The 21853-nt window shown below is 46.5% G+C and overlaps 8 non-coding genes across 8 annotated transcripts; 2 read left to right on the forward strand and 6 right to left on the reverse strand.

The window, feature by feature from the left end:
• Positions 1-6016: 6016 nt before the first annotated feature.
• trnaf-gaa (transfer RNA phenylalanine (anticodon GAA)) lies at positions 6017-6089 on the reverse strand. Its single transcript has one exon. It is a non-coding gene; the product is annotated as a tRNA-Phe (tRNA).
• A 1934-nt stretch (positions 6090-8023) lies between these two features.
• trnav-aac (transfer RNA valine (anticodon AAC)) lies at positions 8024-8096 on the reverse strand. The gene has a single exon. It is a non-coding gene; the product is annotated as a tRNA-Val (tRNA).
• A 4526-nt stretch (positions 8097-12622) lies between these two features.
• On the reverse strand, positions 12623-12695 carry trnav-aac (transfer RNA valine (anticodon AAC)). The gene has a single exon. It is a non-coding gene; the product is annotated as a tRNA-Val (tRNA).
• A 235-nt stretch (positions 12696-12930) lies between these two features.
• trnad-guc (transfer RNA aspartic acid (anticodon GUC)) lies at positions 12931-13002 on the forward strand. The gene has a single exon. It is a non-coding gene; the product is annotated as a tRNA-Asp (tRNA).
• A 1030-nt stretch (positions 13003-14032) lies between these two features.
• trnav-aac (transfer RNA valine (anticodon AAC)) lies at positions 14033-14105 on the reverse strand. The gene has a single exon. It is a non-coding gene; the product is annotated as a tRNA-Val (tRNA).
• A 1496-nt stretch (positions 14106-15601) lies between these two features.
• On the reverse strand, positions 15602-15674 carry trnal-caa (transfer RNA leucine (anticodon CAA)). The gene has a single exon. It is a non-coding gene; the product is annotated as a tRNA-Leu (tRNA).
• Positions 15675-16572: 898 nt separating this feature from the next.
• On the forward strand, positions 16573-16645 carry trnaf-gaa (transfer RNA phenylalanine (anticodon GAA)). Its single transcript has one exon. It is a non-coding gene; the product is annotated as a tRNA-Phe (tRNA).
• Positions 16646-17680: 1035 nt separating this feature from the next.
• Positions 17681-17753, reverse strand: trnav-cac (transfer RNA valine (anticodon CAC)). Its single transcript has one exon. It is a non-coding gene; the product is annotated as a tRNA-Val (tRNA).
• Between the last annotated feature and the right edge of the window lie 4100 nt (positions 17754-21853).

The raw sequence follows: 21853 nt of genomic DNA on the forward strand, positions 1-21853 counted from the left end.
GGAGGTGACTTATGGTGGCCCCGTTCCAGAGTCGGTATCCATAGCCAGTCTTGTTTACTATTTGGCTGAGGGGGTTCAGACCTATGCAGAACAGCAGTGGGGACAGTGCATCTCCTTGGTATATGCCACATTTGATGGATACTTGGGCAAGTGGCTTCCCATTGGCTTCAAGGGTGGTTCTCCACAACCTCATCGAGTTTGCAATGAAGGCCCTTAGAGTTCTGTTGATGTTGTACAGCTCCAAGCATTCAGTGATCCATGTGCGTGGCATTGAGTCATAGGCTTTCTTGTAGTTGATTCAGGCTGTGCACAGGTTGGTGTGTCGCACTCTGCAGTCTTGGGCGACTGTTCTGTTAACCAGGAGTTGGTGTCTGGCTCCTCTGGTATCCTTACCAATGCCCTTCTGTGCTTCGCTTATGTATGTAAAAATCATCTAACCTGGGTTCGTCCAATGTGAAAAATCCTCCAACGCGGCAGTTTATCCCACCAGAAGGATTCCTCCAACGTGGTGGAGATTCCTCCAACTTGGAAGAAGACCCCACACGCACGCACCCACACGCACACACACAAACACACACACAAACACACGCACACACACACACTTTCTCCACTTTATCCAACGTGAAAAATCCTCCAACACGGCAGTTTATCCCACCAGAAGGATTCCTCCAGCGTGGTGGGAAAAAATCATCTAACCTGGGGGGAGAGTCGGGACCTGTCACCGGTTCGTCCAACGTGAAAAATCCTCCAAAGCAGCAGTTTATCCCACCAGAAGGATTCCTCCAACGTGGTGGAGATTCCTCCAACTTGGAAACAAGACCCCACACGCACACACACACTTTCTCCACTTTATCCAACGTGAAAAATCCTCCAACACGGCAGTTTATCCCACCAGAAGGATTCCTCCAACGTGGTGGAGATTCCTCCAACTTGGAAGCTTGTGTTTGTGTGTGCTTTTACCTGCAAATTATTTCACCACCCTCACGTAGCTTGGACTAAAAACAAACAAAAAAAGAGAAAACTGGTCTTACTTATGAGTTGGTGTTAGGGAGACGCTTGCGTGCCCACGTTTCCTGCATGCTTGCGTGCCTGACCCCCTGCTCATTGGCCTGCCTGCCTGCCTGCCTGCCTGCCTGCCAGCTTGCCTGCCTGCCTGCCTGCCTGCCTGCCAGCTTGCCTGCCTGCCAGCTTGTCTGCCAGCTTTGCGCTCTCTCTTCATGGCCGCTGCTCGTTTCACCGCCGCACAGGTTCTAGAGCAGATTTTTTTAAGCAAATCAAATGACGACTCTGAACCAGAAGAGGAATCTGAGGAAGATGTGTCAAGTGAAGAAGAGAAAGAAAAAGGAGAAGCAGAAGTAGCAGATACAGCAGGACCAGAAACAGATGAAGGACAAGAAGACAGCGAGGGATGGGATCTAAGGCTGGACTTCAGATGAAGAAGTTGATGATAAAGAATATAATGATGATGATGATGTTGATGATGAAGATGATGATGAAATAATAGAAAATGTACAAAGACTGGAGCAAAAAGAACTCGAGGAGGAGGAGGAGGAAGAGGATGAAGAAGAAGAAAAAGAAGAAGAAGAAGATAAAACTTTTATCTCTAAAGACGGGAAAATAAAATGGTCCTCCGCTGCATTTCGCAATGGCGAGGAAGCGAGGAACGTCCCTCTTACTCCTCTTTCTGCCCAGGGACCCACAGAGTACACGGCGGCTCAGGCGGTCGACTTGGAATCGACCTTCCACATGTTTGTGACCCCGGCGGTGGAAAGGATCGTCCTGGAGAACACCAACCTGGAGGGCTCTCGAAAGCTCCTGAGCACCTGGAAGGGCATGGACGAAGTCGACCTGCGAGCCTATTTGGGCCTCCTGATTTTGTCCGGCGTCTACAGGTCCCGAGGGGAGGCCGTGGCTCAAGGTGTTTCACGCTTACTCGAAGCTGTTGCGTTTCGACGATCGCCAAACTGGACACACACCCATACACCCATACACACACATACACACACACAGGCACATAAACACACACACACACACACACACACACACACACACACACACACACACACACACACACACACACACACACACACGCAGACATGCAGAAAACACGTAGCATGCAGGCTTTCTTTTTTTACCTCTGTAAAAAAATATATTTTTAGAAATCTCACCTTTATTTTTTGTAGGTCCTTGCTCTTTCAGACAGTACATGCCTAGCAAGCCAGCAAAATACGGCTTCAAGTTTTGGGTGGCGTGCGACGCCAAGTCCAGCTACGCTTGGAAGATGCAGCTTTACATAGGCAAGCCAGGAGGAGGAGGAGGAGGAGAAAAGACAGCTTCTGAAAGAAAGCAGGGCCAGCGGGTTGTGCTGGACGTCACAGAAGGGCTCGCCGGGCCTCGCAACGTGACGTGCGACAACTTTTTCACTTCCTACGAACTGGGCCAGCGGCTCCTGCGCAGGGAGCTCACCATGCTCGGTACGGTTTGCAAGAACAAGCTGGAATTGCCGCCAGCGCTCCTCTCGGTCAAGGGCAGGAGCGCCTTCTCCTCCGTGTTTGCCTTCACTCCCAGCACCATCCTGGTGTCCTACGTGCCCAAGAAAAACAAAAACGTGATCCTGATGAGCACGCTACACTCGGCCGCCACGGCCGCCGATGATGTCCTCCTCGTCGACGCAGGACGGCAGGACAAAAAGCCCTTTGCCGTCCTAGACTACAACGCCACCAAGGGAGGCGTAGACAACCTGGACAAGGTGATAGGAACCTACAGCTGCAGGAGAAAGACGGCGCGCTGGCCCGTGGCGGTGTTTCACAACGTCCTAGACGTGTCTTCCTACAACACTTTCGTCGTGTGGCGGGAGGCCCACCCGGACTGGATGCCCGGCAACCGCAGCAAGAGGAGGGTGTTTCTAGAGCAGCTGGGCAAGGCGCTCGTGACTCCTCTCATCCGCAGAAGGCGCCATCCGCCTCGCGGCGAACCGTCCGCCTCGCTCGTGCGGACGCTTAAGAAGGGGGTTCCGGACCCCCGTGCGGGTTTTCCTCCCGCTCCCTGTCCTGCTCTTCCGGACTCGGGGCAGCAGCAGCAGCAGCAGCAGGCCCTCACTGCAGACCTCGTCTGGGGTGAAGACGGGGATGATGAGGGTGACGGAGGAGAACACGACGCCCTCGGTTCCGCCGCTAGCAACCGGGAGCAAAAGGGCAAGAGGAAAAGGTGTCAAATTTGTCCGTGCGCGAGGGACCGCAAAACAAACAACGTTTGCCATCGGTGCGAGAGATACATCTGCCACAGACATTTGCTCTTCTGCTGCTCAGACTGTGCCCCTCGCTCCTGAAGATAATTTGTTTGTTCATTAGAAAATGAAATAATAATAATAATAATAATAATAATAATAATAATAATAATAATAATAATAATAATAATAATAATAATAATAATAATAATAATAATAATAAGGATTGTTGATGTTTTTCAGTGTAGTAACACTATTTACAAACAAAGTGTAATATGTAAAAGAAAAATAATAAATAAAATAAAGCAAAAGCATTTGAATTTGGGTATTTTGTTTATTTTTTCTCCAACCTGGGATTTTCTCCAACCTGGAGACAACAAGTTTCCTACTTGGAAACACACAACGTCACGGCCCTCCTTGTATTCCCACACACACACACACACACACACACACAAACACACACACACACACACACACACACACACACACACACACACACACACACACACACACACACACACACACACACACAAATTCTCCAGACAGAGATTCTCCATCCTCCAACCTGTGGATCCTCCTAACCTGCACTTTCTGTGTCCTCGTGGGGTCTGGCGTGACCCCCTATTCCCTCCTCCTAACCTGCACGTTTGCTTTCCTCCTGGGGTCCAGCATGACCCCCTCTTCCCTCCTCCTAACCTGCACGTTCGCTTTCCTCCTGGGGTCCAGCGTGACCCCCACCTCCCTCCTCCTAACCTGCACTTTCTGTGTCCTCGTGGGGTCCAGCGTGACCCACACCTCTCTCCTCCTAACCTGCACTTTCGGTGTCCTCGTGGGTTCCAGCGTGACCCCCATCTCTCTCCTCCTAACCTGCACTTTCTGTGTCCTTGTGGGGTCTGGCGTGACCCCCTCCTCCCTCGTCCCAACCTGCACTTTCTGTGTCCTCGTGGGGTCCAGCGTGACCCCCACCTCCCTCCTCCTAACCTGCACTTTCGGTGTCCTTGTGGGGTCCGGCGTGACCCCCACCTCTCTCCTCCTAACCTGCACTTTCTGTGTCCTTGTGGGGTCTGGCGTGACCCCCTCCTCCCTCGTCCCAAGCTGCACTTTCTGTGTCCTCGTGGGGTCGAGCGTGACCCCCGCCTCTCTCCTCCTAACCTGCACTTTCTGTGTCCTCGTGGGGTCTGGCCTGACCCCCTCCTCCCTCCTCCCAACCTGCACTTTCTGTGTCCTCGTGGGGTCCAGCGTGACCCCGACCACCACCCCCCACTGCACATCCTCACCCACTTGTGGGGTCAGATGTAAAACCCTCCTCCGTTGCCCTCGTGGGGTCTAAAAATGAGAGCTGCGTGAGGGTTAAAGCAACAGCGAGTTTAAGTATTAGCTTTGAAGAGGTGAGATACTGTACTAACTCTGCTCAGGGGCAGCAATTTGTACTTGAGGAAGAATGTGGCTTAAGTTGGTGAATGGTTTTGAAAAGAGAGCAAATAACTTGAGTGGCTGCAATTGTTGGTGTGTCTGGCCAGAGCAGCTTTTGTTGGATTGCGTCTTATATTTTTGTCAGAGATTTAGGCTACAACAAATAATTTTTCAAGGAACCATTAAATCTTTCTGATAAAGCAACAGCGAGTTTAAGTATTAGCTTTGAAGAGGTGAGATACTGTACCAACTCTGCCAAAGCCAAAGCCTGAATCAGATCAAAGTTTCTGTAGTGTAGCTTCACATGCAAAAGGTCCCTGGTTCAATGCCAGGCAGAAACAGAGGATGTCATTTTCTCTCACATTTGTACAAGCAGCACTAGTTTTTTTCTTTTCTTCAGTATTGCAACATACGTGGTTGTGGTAGGGAGCGGGACATTGGTCGTTGAAACCCTGGATATGACCTGTAATCCCTGTCTTCAGAAGCCAGTGCACGCCTGTGAAGGTTGAATGGATTGAAATCAGAGAAGCAAGACTCACCATCAACCTGCAGCCTGAAATGGGACATTAATAAGTCTGAGCCCTGTTTGTGTGTTCATTTGGACTGTTGTCCTGTACGTCACGCAGTCTGATCAGGCACCCCAAGGTTTTGAGGGACAGTGAACCCAGCTGTGATTCCTGGGACTCCAAAGACATGCCGGGCCTTTAGGCCACTGCTCAGCCGCCACTGAGCATCATGGCCAAGCATTGGTGTCAGCCTTTCATCGTATGGAGCAGTTTTGTCGAGTGACATAACGTGGCCCCAGAGGGCACCAAGCTTTTACCAAGAGCCCCCTGACCTTATCACTCATATGTAGATATTTGTATTTATTTGTAGCCTGGCTAGCTCAGCCAGATACGCCTAAAGCTGTCAATCTCAGGGTTCGAGCCCAACGTTGGACAAGGTTCCTTTATTTTGGCTGGTGTGCTTTCACAGGTCTCTCTGTTAACAGTGATGGAACTCAAAGTCACACAGCTTTGAAAGTTGTTGCCTGGTATGTTCTTATCAGACTAACGACTGTGTTTCTTTGCTGTAAAATTCTTATCAGAGCAATGAGTGTGTTCAGTCATTTATGCCTAGGATCAGCTACAAGCTCAAAGTTGATGACAACATAGGTGCTGATGGAAAAACTCTAGCAGAGGAGGGTTTTAATCCATCGACCTCTGGGTTATGGGCCCAGCAAGCTTCCTCTGCTCCAGCCTGGGCAGGACTCGCACTCAAAATGCCTGTCTTAAGAGGCCAGTGCCTTACAGATTGTGTTTCCATGGTATGTCTTGCCCTGCCTCCTCCTGTAAAGGTTTTCTTTTAAAGGATAAAGCAAAGAAAAGGGGAACTACCTGCTGAAACCGGGGATTGAACCAGGGACCTTTAGATCTTCAGTCTAACGCTCTCCCAGCTGAGCTACTTCAGCACAAGCAAGCCACATGATGGTGGCAAAGAGTTTCAAATTTCAGCTTTTTAGACAAAACCTTGTAAAAGTTTTCCTTCCTGTGGCTTGATAACAAAGAAAACCATTCCCGTTAAGGGAATTTACAGAGTCAAAGAACCTGAGAACAAGGCAAATAGCGAAACAGCGTTGTAACAGCTGCTGAATTTTCTACAATGTTGATTGGAGGATGAATCCAAAAGGAAAACGCATGTTTTTGGAGCCAACATCTATCAAGTGACTCCATATCAGATTGTGTGTGCTGTCCACTGTAACTAGTCATTGACACACAGCAATCAACTCTTGCTTTTTCTTGCAAAATTTACCGTGGTTACGAGGGTAAGCTGAGAAAATTCAAAAGCCCCCAGCTACAAGTAGCATTAGGTAGAAACCACTGGCTTTGGTTGTTGAGGTGTGTTACTGCTTCATGCAACAAAAAGGAATCTTTGAGTAGGCTTTAAGCAGCGCTAAAACATGTTTGTGTTTCCAGCAACTTGATTGAAATTGATTTTGGCAGATTCTGCTGTGGTACACCAGGGCTGACCTGAACTTGAGTGGCTGCAATTGTTGGTGTGTCTGGCCAGAGCAGCTTTTGTTGGATTGCGTCTTATATTTTTGTCAGAGATTTAGGCTACAACAAATAATTTTCAAGGAACAGAGTCAAAGAACCTGAGAACAAGGCAAATAGCGAATCAGCGTCGTAACAGCTGCTGAATTTTCTACAATGTTGATTGGAGGATGAATCCAAAAGGAAAACGCATGTTTTTGGAGCCAACATCTATCAAGTGACTCCATATCAGATTGTGTGTGCTGTCCACTGTAACTAGTCATTGACACACAGCAATCAACTCTTGCTTTTTCTTGCAAAATTTACCGCGGGTTACGAGGGTAAGCTGAGAAAAAAACGCTCCCAGCTACAGGTAGCATAAGGTAGAAACCACTGGGATACTGTTTGGCTTATAGTAGCCAGTATCTCCGCTTGTCATGTGGAAGACCAGGGTTCGATTCCCTGACGGGGAGTGTTTTTCTTTGTCATCCCACCACATGACGCATGAATTTACTCGCTTTCCCAGAGGCGGCCCTCCGGGAATCGAACCCAGAACCTTCTTACTGTGAGGCTACAGTGCTACCCACCGCACCACCGTGCCGCCCCCTTGCATTTCTACTATATAGATATTTTGAACATGGCTATAGTGGCATAAAAATTGCCCCTGCATGGAGAAAGTTGAAAGAAAAACTTACCTTTTTCTGCCTGGCATCAAACAACGGACCTTTTGCGTGTGAAGCAAACGTGTTAACCACTACATGACAGAAACCCATACCATGTTGCACATTGACTTCCTCTTTAAGCAGAATCTTCGACTCACTTCTTGAACAACATGACTTTGGGTTGCTCTTGCCTTGTCAGCAAGACGTGGAGGTTCCTCGAAAGGAAATGGTCTAGTGCAGCCTTAAACCCTAACAGCTCTATGATCTGCATTCCAACACACACTGCTCTGGCCAGACACACCAACAATGGCAGCCACCCAAGATGGCTGCAACAGCTGACTGCTCTCTTCTCAAGACCCTTTTGCCCCCTTAATCATAGATTCTTCTCAAGTCCAAATTAGTGCGCCAGAGCATGCTAGCAAAAAGTGGAGCCATTGACAACCCTCCTCTGCAGTGTCTCTAGGAGCTTTGGAGTTCTCCTAGGTAAGCATTTTGTGTTCAGGTGCGTTTAAAAGTGAAAAGCAACCAATGATAGCCTGTCTTTTTGAAATGTTGACAGGACAGTCCTTTAGTGAACATAGACTTGCCAGTGCACTTTGCCATATCCCGGGACTCGTTCACAGGAAATGCAGTTCCGACTGGCCATCTTGTGAACGCTCATGGACTGTCACACACATTGATTATCTACATCGGACAAAACGTTACGTGAAAGTTTCTGCCTGTTATCGAACCAGGGGCCTTTTGCGTGTTAGGCAAACATGATAACCACTACACTACAGAAACCTGACAAGGCATTGAGAGACAGTTCTTGAGGAAGGAGCGTTCCAAAAAAACTTGATGCAAGTGCCGACTATGCTTTCCATGGGTACATGTGAATAAATGGAGATAAGCGGAGCCTCCAAATGTTTTTGGTCACTTTGGAAAACACTTGAACCACAAACTTGCTTTGTTGCAGCTTAAATTCCACACAAAAATTGTGTGTCCACAAAATGGCAAATTTGGTCCTCGTTAGTATAGTGGCCAGTATCTCCGCTTGTCACGTGGAAGACCAGGGTTTGATTCCCTGGCGGCGAGTGTTTTTCTTTGTCATCCCACCACATGACGCATGAATTTACTTTCTTTTATAAAAAAAAAAAAACAGCTGAGGATTGCTGCTTTTGACTACCACAAGGTAACTCTTTTTTGCTGGAGTAGCTCAGACGGGAGAGTGTTAGACTGAAGATCTGCATCCTTCGGTTCATCCCAGGTTTCAGCAACAGATGTCCAAACTCTGAGATGCAAAACGCAACCATGTCCTCACGTTTGATTTGTTGCTTTTTAGAAGAATCGACAGATCATGTGCCATGCATTTCTACTATATACAGATGGAGCGGCAAATTTTCGTTGCCTCGTTGCTGCAGGATTTCACACTGATCTTGTCATGACATTAGCATGACTTAGGTACCATTCCACCAAGCCCCCCTACACCAGTCATGACCCCCCACTGTGATGTACTTAATGCGTGGCTGCCTTGTTAACGCCCCCTAAACCTTTTTTAAGAAATGACCTGCAATTGCACATCCATGCACCAGGTGGAGCAGTGATGTGTAATCCAGGCCCACAGGCAGATTGGAGAGAGAGAACAGAAATGAGCGTCTTAAATGTAAAGTAGTTTATAACTGATTTTAAAGTTATTTATGTCTAAGCAAGTAGAAAATTACAGCTGTTATGAATACAATGTCCTTTAGTCAAACATTCAGTCAACATCCACATGGATATTTTATTTGTTTTAATTATACTGTATTGTATGTATTACTGTATTGTAATGTTTAGTTCTAAATGTACTGGCATTTTTTGACAACTGACAAAGACTAAAAGCTTCCTCAGTCTGAGGGAGGTTCCATATCATCCTCCAGTTTGGCTTCACTTCACACTTGCAAAGAACTGGCTCGTTACGTGAACAAAAGACACAAAAGTGAGTAGGTGTGATGAACCCTCCCCCAAGAAGGACACCAGACTGAAAGAGTTGACATGACTCAACTTCCACACAACTTTACCTGAGCCATGAAAACCAGATATATTTGTAAAGGTTAAAGGTTCCACTCAAATCAAGGCTCTGTTAACATAATGCTGTATGGAGGAATTTAGTTACTGTCCATACAGTAGGTCTCCCTCAGAGGATCAACAGCCTAGTGGTTAAGGCACAGAAGCTCCCAGCTAGAGACTCCTGGTGTAAACTTGCCTCTGGTGTCTTTTGTTTACTACACAAATTCAAGTGACGCAAAATACAGAGATCTGCATACATATGTGTTATGAGTTATGCCAGCTGATATTCTTTCAGTTCATTTTAGTCACCTTTTACTGCCAAATGTCACCGCAATCGGCTGATTGTGAATGCTTAATAACTTTCAAGTTAACTTACAGACTTTTCGTAAAGCAGTTTTTTCTTAAAACATTACCAAAAGTGCAGGAACCTTCAGTCTGAGTAAAGGCACTATCCTCTATTTACAATAGGCTTCACTTCACACCTGTAAAGAACTGGCTCATCAGTTGAACAAAGGACTGTGAGAAGGTGTGAAGACCATGTCCCCCATGAAGAACATATAATGTAAAAGCTCCTTGAGAAACATTTCTGCTCTAAAATAATGTAGTGACCCAACTTTCAGACAACTTGGTTTAGGAAATGGTCAAATGAACTGGACGTTTATAAAATCTGTAAATAAAACTTGTTAAAAAGAAAGTGTTAAGTCTATGGCCTTAGGATATAAAAGTTTCCCTTTTTTAAACCACCAATTAACAAAAACAGTTTATTTAAAAACTGTGGGTGAGAAGTTGTGTGCTTTAACCACTAGGCTCTTATAAGTGATGGATGGATGAAGTAGTTCACAAATGTATCTGGTTACATCAGGTAACAGCACTGCAGGACTCTGGTGCTTTGGGGAGAAGGGGGCGGTGTGAAACCAGTCTAACTGGTGGTGTGGATTGGTCGTTCTGTCAGAAAAGAGGCTCTCTATTGTTATGTTCATCTAAGCTTCATTAGAACATTGAAATGTTCTTTTTTTTTAATTTAAAACAGCTCCTGAAGCAGGCAGACTGACACACACTCCATTCAAGAGAATAAGAATAATATATAGAATGAGAATTTAATAATTTCAACTCCAAGTCCAACTCAACCTAATACAGCCAGTAACTGATAAACCTCCAGAAGGTAGTTTGGCAGCTGTGGCAGCGTGAGCTGCCGATGCTTATCTATAATTAAAAAAAAAGTTAGTACAACATTCAATTCTGAAATGAAGTCAACTTTTCAAGTTTTCTCAACTTTTTAGTTGACTGTTTAGACAGACTATTGTCTGTTTGTTTGTCTGTCTGCCCTAGCAAACAGTGTAGAACTGACATTATCAGATCTATGTCCTGTTCTCAGAACTGTGCCTATACTTGCTGTTTGACCCTAACTCTATGGGTCAGATACTAAAGCTCCACCTTTTGGTTTTACCCTGGAATTGCGTCTTTGGTGCTAAAATGGGGGTGGCCTCATTAACATTTTTAACGCCTTCCCCAGACAGACCAAGGAGGGGGGCTGCTGACAGTCGGCTGATGAGGGTGTGATAAGTGTGTGATCAGCGTCAGAAAGGTGACTGACAGTCGACTGAAATCAGCGAAAATGAACCGCTCCATCTGTAGATATTTTGAACATGGCTACAGTGGCATAAAAATTGCCCCTGCATGGAGAAAGTTGAACGAAAAACTTACCTTTTTCTGCCTGGCATCAAACAACGGACCTTTTGCGTGTGAAGCAAACGTGTTAACCACTACATGACAGAAACCCATACCATGTTGCATATTGACTTCCTCTTTAAGCAGAATCTTCGACTCACTTCTTGAACAACATGACTTTGGGTTGCTCTTGCCTTGTCAGCAAGACGTGGAGGTTCCTGGACAGAAAATGGTCTAGTGCAGCCTTAAACCCTAACAGCTCTATGATCTGCATTCCAACACACACTGCTCTGGCCAGACACACCAACAATGGCAGCCACCCAAGATGGCTCCAACAGCTGACTGCTCTCTTCTCAAGACCCTTTTGCCCGCTTAATTATAGATTCTTCTCAAGTCCAAATTAGTGCGCCAGAGCATGCTAGCAAAAAGTGGAGCCATTGACAACCTTCCTCTGCAGTGTCTCTAGCAGCTTTGGAGTTCTGCCACGTAAGCATTTTGTATTCAGGTGCGTTTAAAAGTGAAAAGCAACCAATTATAGCCTGTCTTTTTGAAATGTTGACAGGACAGTCCTTTAGTGAACATAGACTTGCCAGTGCACTTTGCCATATCCCGGGACTCGTTCACAGGAAATGCTGTACCGACTGGCCATCTTGTGAACGCTCATGGACTGTCACACACATTGATTATCTACATCGGACAAAACATTACGTGAAAGTTTCTGCCTGGTTTCGAACCAGGGGCCTTTTGCGTGTTAGGCAAACATAATAACCACTACACTCTGAGATGCAAAACACAACCATGTCCTCACGTTTGATTTGTTGCTTTTTAGAAGAATCGAAAGATCATCTGCCATGCATTTCTACTATATAGATATTTTGAACATGGCTACAGTGGCATAAAAATTGCCCCTGCATGGAGAAAGTTGAAAGAAAAACTTACCTTTTTCTGCCTGGCATCAAACAAGGGACCTTTTGCGTGTGAAGCAAACGTGATAACCACTACATGACAGAAACCCATACCATGTTGCACATTGACTTCCTCTTTAAGCAGAATCTTCGACTCACTTTTTGAACAACATGACTTTGGGTTGCTCTTGCCTTGTCAGCAAGACGTGGAAGTTCCTGGACAGAAAATGGTCTAGTGCAGCCTTAAACCCTAACAGCTCTATGATCTGCATTCCAACCCACACTGCTCTGGCCAGACACACCAACAATGGCAGCCACCCAAAATGGCTGCAACAGCTGACTGCTCTTTTCTCAAGACCCTTTTGCCCCCCTAATTATAGATTCTTCTCAAGTCCAAATTAGTGCGTCAGAGCATGCTAGCAAAAAGTGGAGCCATTGACAACCCTCCTCTGCAGTGTCTCTAGGAGCTTTGGAGTTCTGCCAGGTAAGCATTTTGTGTTCAGGTGTGTTTAAAAGTGAAAAGCAACCAATGATAGCCTGTCTTTATGAAATGTTGACAGGACAGTCCTTTAGTGAACATAGACTTGCCAGTGCACTTTGCCATATCCCGGGATTCGTTCACAGGAAATGCCGTACCGACTGGCCATCTTGTGAACGCTCATGGACTGTCACACACATTGATTATCTACATCGGACAAAACATTACGTGAAAGTTTCTGCCTGGTTTCGAACCAGGGGCCTTTTGTGTGTTAGGCAAACGTGATAACCACTACACTACAGAAACCTGACAAGGCATTGAGAGACAGTTCTTGAGGAAGGAGTGTTCCAAAAAAACTTGATGCAAGTGCTTTCCATGGGTACATGTGAATCAATGGAGATAAGCGGAGCCTCCAAATGTTTTTGGTCACTTTGGAAAACACTTGAACCACAAACTTGCTTTGTTGCAGCTTAAATTCCATACAAAAATTGTGTGTCAACTGTGACTTGGTGTCCTACAGACCACAAAATGGCAAATTTGGTCCTCGTTAGTATAGTGGCCAGTATCTCCGCTTGTCACGTGGAAGACCAGGGTTCGATTCCCTGACGGGGAGTGTTTTTCTTTGTCATCCCACCACATGACGCAGGAATTTACTTTCTATTATAAAAAAAAACAGCTGAGGATTGCTGCTTTTGACTACCACAAGGTAACTCTTTTTTGCTGGAGTAGCTCAGACGGGAGAGTGTTAGACTGAAGATCTGCATCCTTCCGTTCATCCCAGGTTTCAGCAACAGATGTCCAAACTCTGAGATGCAAAACGCAACCATGTCCTCACGTTTGATTTGTTGCTTTTTAGAAGAATCGACAGATCATGTGTCATGCATTTCTACTATATAGATATTTTGAACATGGCTACAGTGGCATAAAAATTGCCCCTGCATGGAGAAAGTTGAAAGAAAAACTTACCTTTTTCTGCCTGGCATCAAACAAGGGACCTTTTGCGTGTGAAGCAAACGTGATAACCACTACATGACAGAAACCCATACCATGTTGCACATTGACTTCCTCTTTAAGCAGAATCTTCGACTCACTTCTTGAACAACATGACTTTGGGTTGCTCTTGCCTTGTCAGCAAGACGTGGAGGTTCCTGGACAGAAAATGGTCTAGTGCAGCCTTAAACCCTAACAGCTCTATGATCTGCATTGCAACACACACTGCTCTGGCCAGACACACCAACAATGGCAGCCACCCAAGATGGCTGCAACAGCTGACTGCTGTTTTCTCAAGACCCTTTTGCCCGCTTAATTATAGATTCTTCTCAAGTCCAAATTAGTGCGCCAGAGCATGCTAGCAAAAAGTGGAGCCATTGACAACCTTCCTCTGCAGTGTCTCTAGGAGCTTTGGAGTTCTGCCAGGTAAGCGTTTAGTGTTCAGGTGCGTTTAAAAGTGAAAAGCAACCAATGATAGCCTGTCTTTTTGAAATGTTGACAGGACAGTCCTTTAGTGAACATAGACTTGCCAGTGCACTTTGCCATATCCCGGGACTCGTTCACAGGAAATGCAGTTCCGACTGGCCATCTTGTGAACGCTCATGGACTGTCACACATATTGATTATCTACATCGGACAAAACATTACGTGAAAGTTTCTGCCTGGTTTGGAAACAGGGGCCTTTTGCGTGTTAGGCAAACGTGATAACCACTGCACTACAGAAACTTTGATCTGTCAAGGGCTTTGGTTATGGCAGAGTTGGTACAGTATCTCACCTCTTCAAAGCTAATACTTAAACTCGCTGTTAGTTTATCAGAAAGATTTAATGGTTCCTTGAAAATTATTTGTTGTAGCCTAAATCTCTGACAAAAATATAAGACGCAATCCAACAAAAGCTGCTCTGGCCAGACACACCAACAATTGCAGCCACTCAAGTTATTTGCTCTCTTTTCAAAACCATTTACCAACTTAAACCACATTCTTCCTCAAGTACAAATTGCTGCCCCTGAGCATGTTAGGATTGAGTGGAGTGGAGAGGCCTTGAGGTTTTGGTATCTTTCCAGGTCAGCCCTGGCGTAGCACAGCAGAATCTGCCAAAATCAATTTCAATCAAGTTGCTGGAAACACAAACATGTTTTACCGCTGCTTAAAGCCTACTCAAAGATTCCTTTTTGTTGCATGAAGCAGTAACACACTTTAACAACCAAAGCCAGTGGTTTCTACCTAATGCTGCCTGTAGCTGGGAGCTTTTGAATATTCTCAGCTTACCCTCGTAACCTCCGGTAAATTTTGCAAGAAAAAGCAAGAGTTGATTGCTGTGTGTCAATGACTAGTTACACTGGACAGCACACACAATCTGATATGGAGTCACTTGATAGATGTTGGCTCCAAAAACATGCGTTTTCCTTTTGGATTCATCCTCCAATCAACATTGTAGAAAATTCAGCAGCTGTTACGACGCTGTTTCGCTATTTGCCTTGTTCTCAGGTTCTTTGACTCTGTAAATTCCCTTAACGGGAATGGTTTTCTTTGTTATCAAGCCACAGGAAGGAAAACTTTTACAAGGTTTTGTCTAAAAACCTGAAATTTGAAACTCTTTGCCACCATCGTGTGGCTTGCTTGTGCTGAAATAGCTCAGCTGGGAGAGCGTTAGACTAAAGGTCCCTGGTTCAATCCCGGGTTTCAGCAGGTAATTCCCCTGTTCTTTGCTTTATCCTTTAAAAGAAAACCTTTACAGGAGGAGGCGGGGCGAGACATACCATGGAAACACAATCTGTAAGGCAAAACTGCTCCATACGATGAAAGGCTGACACCAATGCTTGGCCATGATGCTCAGTGGCGGCTGAGCAGTGGCCTAAAGGCCCGGCATGTCTTTGGAATCCCAGGAATCACAGCTGGGTTCACTGTCCCTCAAAACCTTGGGGTGCCTGATCAGACTGCGTGACGTACAGGACAACGGTCCAAATGAACACACAAACAGGGCTCAGACTTATTATTGTCCCATTTCAGTCTGCAGGTTGATGGTGAGTCTTGCTTCTCTGATTTCAATCCATTCAACTTTCACAGGCGTGCACTGGCTTCTGAAGACAGGGATTACAGGTCATATCCAGGGTTTCAACGACCAATGTCCCGCTCCCTACCACAACCACGTGTGTTGCAATACTGAAGAAAAGAAAAAAACTAGTGCTGCTTGTACAAATGTGAGAGAAAATGACATCCTCTGTTTCTGCCTGGCATTGAACCAGGGACCTTTTGCGTTTGAAGCAAACGTGATAACCGTTACACTACAGAAACTTTGATCTGATTAGGGCTTTGGTTATGGCAGAGTTGGTACAGTATCTCACCTCTTCAAAGCTAATACTTAAACTCGCTGTTACTTTATCAGAAAGATTTAATGGTTCCTTGAAAATTATTTGTTGTAGCCTAAATCTCTGACAAAAATATGAGACGCAATCCAACAAAAGCTGCTCTGGCCAGACACACCAACAATTGCAGCCACTCAAGTTATTTGCTCTCTTTTCAAAACCATTTACCAACTTAAGCCACATTCTTTCTCAAGTACAAATTGCTGCCCCTGAGCATGTTAGGATTGAGTGGATTGGAGAGGCCTGGAGGTTTTGGTATCTTTCTAGGTCAGCCCTGGTGTAGCACAGCAGAATCTGCCAAAATCAATTTCAATCAAGTTGCTGGAAACACAAACATGTTTTAGCGCTGCTTAAAGCCTACTCAAAGATTCCTTTTTGTTGCATGAAGCAGTAACACACCTCAACAACCAAAGCCAGTGGTTTCTACCTAATGCTACCTGTAGCTGGGAGCTTTTGAATTTTCTCAGCTTACCCTCGTAACCCCCGGTAAATTTTGCAAGAAAAAGCAAAAGTGGATTGCTGTGTGTCAATGACTAGTTACAGTGGACAGCACACACAATCTGATATGGAGTCACTTGATAGATGTTGGCTCCAAAAACATGCGTTTTCCTTTTGGATTCATCCTCCAATCAACATTGTAGAAAATTCAGCAGCTGTTACGACGCTGTTTCACTATTTGCCTTGTTCTCAGGTTCTTTGACTCTGTAAATTCCCTTAACGGGAATGGTTTTCTTTGTTATCAAGCCACAGGAAGGAAAACTTATACTAGGTTTTGTCTAAAAACCTGAAATTTGAAACTCTTTGCCACCATCATGTGGCTTGCTTGTGCTGAAATAGCTCAGCTGGGAGTGCGTTAGACTGAAGATCTAAAGGTCCCTGGTTCAATCCCAGGTTTCAGCAGGTAATTCCCCTGTTCTTTGCTTTATCCTTTAAAAGAAAACCTTTACAGGAGGAGGCGGGGCGGGACATACCATGGAAACACAATCTGTAAGGCACTGGCCTCTTAAAACAGGTATTTTGAGTGCAAGTCCCGCCCAGGCTGGAGCAGAGGAAGCTTGCTGGGCCCATAACCCAGAGGTCGATGGATTAAAAACCTCCTCTGCTAGAGTTTTTCTATCAGCACCTATGTTGTCATCAACTTTGAGCCTGTAGCTGATCCTAGGCATAAATGACTGAACACACTCATTGCTCTGATAAGAATTTTACAGCAAAGAAACACAGTCGTTAGTCTGATAAGAACATAACAGGCAACAACTTTCAAAGCTGTGTGACTTTGAGTTCCATTACTGGTAACAGAGAGACCTGTGAAAGCACACCAGCCAAAATAAAGGAACCTTGACCAACGGTGGGCTCGAACCCTGAGATTGACAGCTTTAGGCGTATCTGGCTGAGCTAGCCAGGCTACAAATAAATACAATTGTCTACATATGAGTGATAAGGTCAGGGGGCTCTTGGTAAAAGCTTGGTGCCCTCTGGGGCCACGTTATGTCACTCGACAAAACTGCTCTATACGATGAAAGGCTGACACCAATGTTTGGCCATGATGCTCAGTGGCGGCTGAGCAGTGGCCTAAAGGCCCGGCATGTCTTTGGAATCCCAGGAATCACAGCTGGGTTCACTGTCCCTCAAAAACTTTGGGGTGCCTGATCAGACTGCGTGACGTACAGGACAACGGTCCAAATGAACACACAAACAGGGCTCAGACTTATTATTGTCCCATTTCAGGCTGCAGGTTGATGGTGAGTCTTGCTTCTCTGATTTCAATCCATTCAACTTTCACAGACGTGCACTGGCTTCTGAAGACAGGGATTACAGGTCATATCCAGGGTTTCAACGACCAATGTCCCGCTCCCTACCACAACCACGTGTGTTGCAATACTGAAAAAAAAAAAAACTAGTGCTGCTTGTACAAATGTGAGAGAAAAAGACATCCTCTGTTTCTGCCTGGCATTGAACCAGGGACCTTTTGCGTGTGAAGCTAACGTGATAACCGCTACACTACAGAAACTTTGATCTGATTAAGGCTTTGGTTATGGCAGAGTTGGTACAGTATCTCAGCTCTTCAAAGCTAATACTTAAACTCGCTGTTGCTTTATCAGAAAGATTTAATGGTTCCTTGAAAATTATTTGTTGTAGCCTAAGTCTCTGACAAAAATATAAGACGCAATCCAACAAAAGCTGCTCTGGCCAGACACACCAACAATTGCAGCCACTCAAGTTATTTGCTCTCTTTTCAAAACCATTTACCAACTTAAGCCACATTCTTCCTCAAGTACAAATTGCTCCCCCGAGCAGAGTTGGTACAGTATCTCACCTCTTCAAAGCTAATACTTAAACTCGCTGTTGCTTTAACCCTCACGCAGCTTTCATTTTTAGACCCCACGAGGGCAACGGAGGAGGGTTTACATCTGACCCCACAAGTGGGTGAGGATGTGCAGTGGGGGGTGGTGGTTTGGGTCACGCTGGACCCCACGAGGACACAGAAAGTGCAGGTTGGGAGGAGGGAGGAGGGGGTCACGCCAGACCCCACGAGGACACAGAAAGTGCAGGTTAGGAGGAGAGAGGTGGGGGTCATGCTTGACCCAACAAGGACACAGAAAGTGCAGGTTAAGAGGAGAGAGGTGGGGGTCACGCCGGACCCCACGAGGACACCGAAAGTGCAGGTTAGGAGGAGGGAGGTGGGGGTCACGCTGGACCACAGGAGGAAAGCGAACGTGCAGGTTAGGAGGAGAGAGGTGGGGGTCACGCCGGACCCCACGAGGACACCGAAAGTGCAGGTTAGGAGGAGGGAGGTGGGGGTCACGCTGGACCCCAGGAGGAAAGCGAACGTGCAGATTAGGAGGAGGGAAGAGGGGGTCACGCTGGACCCCAGGAGGAAAGCGAACGTGCAGGTTAGGAGGAGAGAGGTGGGGGTCACGCCAGACTCCACGAGGACACAGAAAGTGTAGGTTAGGAGGAGAGAGGTGGGGGTCACGCCGGACGCCACAAGGACACCGAAAGTGCAGGTTAGGAGGAGGGAGGTGGGGGTCACGCTGGACCCCAGGAGGAAAGCGAACGTGCAGGTTAGGAGGAGGGAGGTGGGGGTCACGCTGGACCCCAGGAGGACACAGAAAGTGCAGGTTAGGAGGATCCACAGGTTGGAGGATGGAGAATCTCTGTCTGGAGAATCTGTGTGTGTGTGTGTGTGTGTGTCTGTGTGTGTGTGTGTGTGTGTGTGTGTGTGTGTGTGTGTGTGTGTGTGTGTGTGTGTGTGTGTGTGTGTGTGTGTGTGTGTGTGGGAATACAAGGAGGGCCGTGACGTTGTGTGTTTCCAAGTTGGAAACTTGTTGTCTCCAGGTTGGAGAAAATCCCAGGTTGGAGAAAAAAAAAACAAAATACCCAAATTCAAATGCTTTTGCTTAATTTTATTAATTATTTTTCTTTTACATATTACACTTTGTTTGTAAATAGTGTTACTACACTGACAACAACAAAAACATCAACAATCGTATAAAACACACAGAATATTATTATTATTATTATTATTATTATTATTATTATTATTATTATTATTATTATTATTATTATTATTATTATTATTATTATTATTATTATTATTCCGGCTTGTTCTTGCAAACCGTACCGAGCATGGTGAGCTCCCTGCGCAGGAGCCGCTGGCCCAGTTCGTAGGAAGTGAAAAAGTTGTCGCACGTCACGTTGCGAGGTCCGGCGATCCCTTCTGTGACGTCCAGCACAACCCGCTGGCCCTGGTTTTTTTCAGAAGCTGTCTTTTCTCCTCCTCCTCCTCCTCCTGGCTTGCCTGTGTAAAGCTGCATCTTCCAAGCGTAGCTGGACTTGGCGTCGCACGCCACCCAAAACTTGAGGCCGTATTTTGCTGGCTTGCTAGGCATGTACTGTCTGAAAGAGCAACGACCTACAAAAAACAAAGGTGAGATTTCTAAAAATATATTTTTTTACAGAGGTAAAAAAAGAAAGCCTGCGTGCTACGTGTTTTCTGCATGTCTGCGTCTCTGTGTGTGTGTGTGTGTGTGTGTGTGTGTGTGTGTGTGTGTGTGTGTGGGTGTGTGTGGGTGTGTGTGTGTGTGTGTGTGTGTGTGTGTGTGTCTATATGCCTGTGTGTGTGTATGTGTGTGTATGGGTGTATGGGTGTGTGTCTGTGCCTGTGTGTCTGTGCCTGTGTCTGCATGTCTGCGTGTGTGTGTGCCTTTGTGTGTGTGTATGGGTGTGTGTGTATGGGTGTGTGTGTGTGTATGTGTGTGCCTGCAAGTGTGTGTCTGTGTCTGTGTCTGCATGTCTGCGTGTGTAATATGTAGTGTTTTTTTTTTTTTTTTGCTTTAATTCTAGAAGGTACCAGTTGCTCGTCCACCGTCACGTTAGGACCCGGGCTGTAGAGGCTGGGCAGCCGCTCCACCCACGCGTCCCAGACCTCTTTCAAGGCTGCCAGTTTGTCCGTTGCTTGCCTGGCGGGTCTAGTTTGGCGATCGTCGAAACGCAACAGCTTCGAGTAAGTGTGAAACACCTTGAGCGACATCGTGGCGCAAAAAAAGGCCCCGCCGCTCTCGGCGTCCCACAGGCTGGCCACGGCCTCCCCTCGGGACCTGTAGACGCCGGACAAAATCAGGAGGCCCAAATAGGCTCGCAGGTCGACTTCGTCCATGCCCTTCCAGGTGCTCAGGAGCTTTCAAGAGCCCTCCAGGTTGGTGTTCTCCAGGACAATCCTTTCCACTGCCGGGGTCACAAACATGTGGAAGGTCGATTCCAAGTCGACCGCCTGAGCCGCCGCGTACTCTGTGGGTCCCTGGGCAGAAAGAGGAGTAAGAGGGACGTTCCTCACTTCCTCGCCATTGCGAAATGCAGCGGAGGACCATTTTATTTTCCCGTCTTTAGAGATAAAAGTTTTATCTTCTTCTTCTTCTTTTTCTTCTTCTTCATCCTCTTCCTCCTCCCCCTCCTCCTCCTCGAGTTCTTTTTGCTCCAGTCTTTGTACATTTTCTATTATTTCATCATCATCTTCATCATCAACATCATCATCATCATTATATTCTTTATCATCAACTTCTTCATCTGAAGTCCAGCCTTAGATCCCATCCCTCGCTGTCTTCTTGTCCTTCATCTGTTTCTGGTCCTGCTGTATCTGCTACTTCTGCTTCTCCTTTTTCTTTCTCTTCTTCACTTGACACATCTTCCTCAGATTCCTCTTCTGGTTCAGAGTCGTCATTTGATTTGCTTAAAAAAATCTGCTCTAGAACCTGTGCGGCGGTGAAACGAGCAGCGGCCATGAAGAGAGAGCGCAAAGCTGGCAGACAAGCTGGCAGGCAGGCAAGCTGTCAGGCAGGCAAGCTGTCAGGCAGGCAGGCAGGCAGGCAGGCAGGCAGGCAGGCAGGCAGGCAGGCAGGCAGGCAAGCTGGCAGGCAGGCAAGCTGGCAGGCAGGCAAGCTGGCAGGCAGGCAAGCTGGCAGGCAGGCAGGCAGGCAGGCAGGCCAATGAGCAGGGGGTCAGGCACGCAAGCATGCAGGAAACGTGGGCACGCAAGCGTCTCCCTAACACCAACTCATAAGTAAGACCAGTTTTCTCTTTTTTTGTTTGTTTTTAGTCCAAGCTACGTGAGGGTGGTGAATAATTTGCAGGTGAAAGCACACACAAACACAAGTTTCCAAGTTGGAGGAATCTCCACCACGTTGGAGGAATCCTTCTGGTGGGATAAACTGCCGTGTTGGAGGATTTTTCACGTTGGATAAAGTGGAGAAAGTGTGTGTGTGTGTGTGTTTGTGTGTGCATGCGTCTGGGGTCTTGTTTCCAAGTTGGAGGAATCTCCCCCACGTTGGAGGAATCCTTCTGGTGGGATAAACTGCCGCTTTGGAGGATTTTTCACGTTGGACGAACCGGTGACAGGTCCCGACTCTCCCCCCAGGTTAGATGATTTTTTCCCACCACGCTGGAGGAATCCTTCTGGTGGGATAAACTGCCGTGTTGGAGGATTTTTCACGTTGGATAAAGTGGAGAAAGTGTGTGTGTGTGTGTGTTTTGTGTGTGTTTGTGTGTGTGCGGTGCGTGTGGGTGCGTGCGTGCGTGTGGGGTCTTGTTTCCAAGTTGGAGGAATCTCCACAA

This window comes from Betta splendens, chromosome 17 (genome assembly GCF_900634795.4).
Source record: "Betta splendens chromosome 17, fBetSpl5.4, whole genome shotgun sequence".
In the NCBI taxonomy this organism is placed as follows: Eukaryota; Metazoa; Chordata; class Actinopteri; order Anabantiformes; family Osphronemidae; genus Betta; species Betta splendens.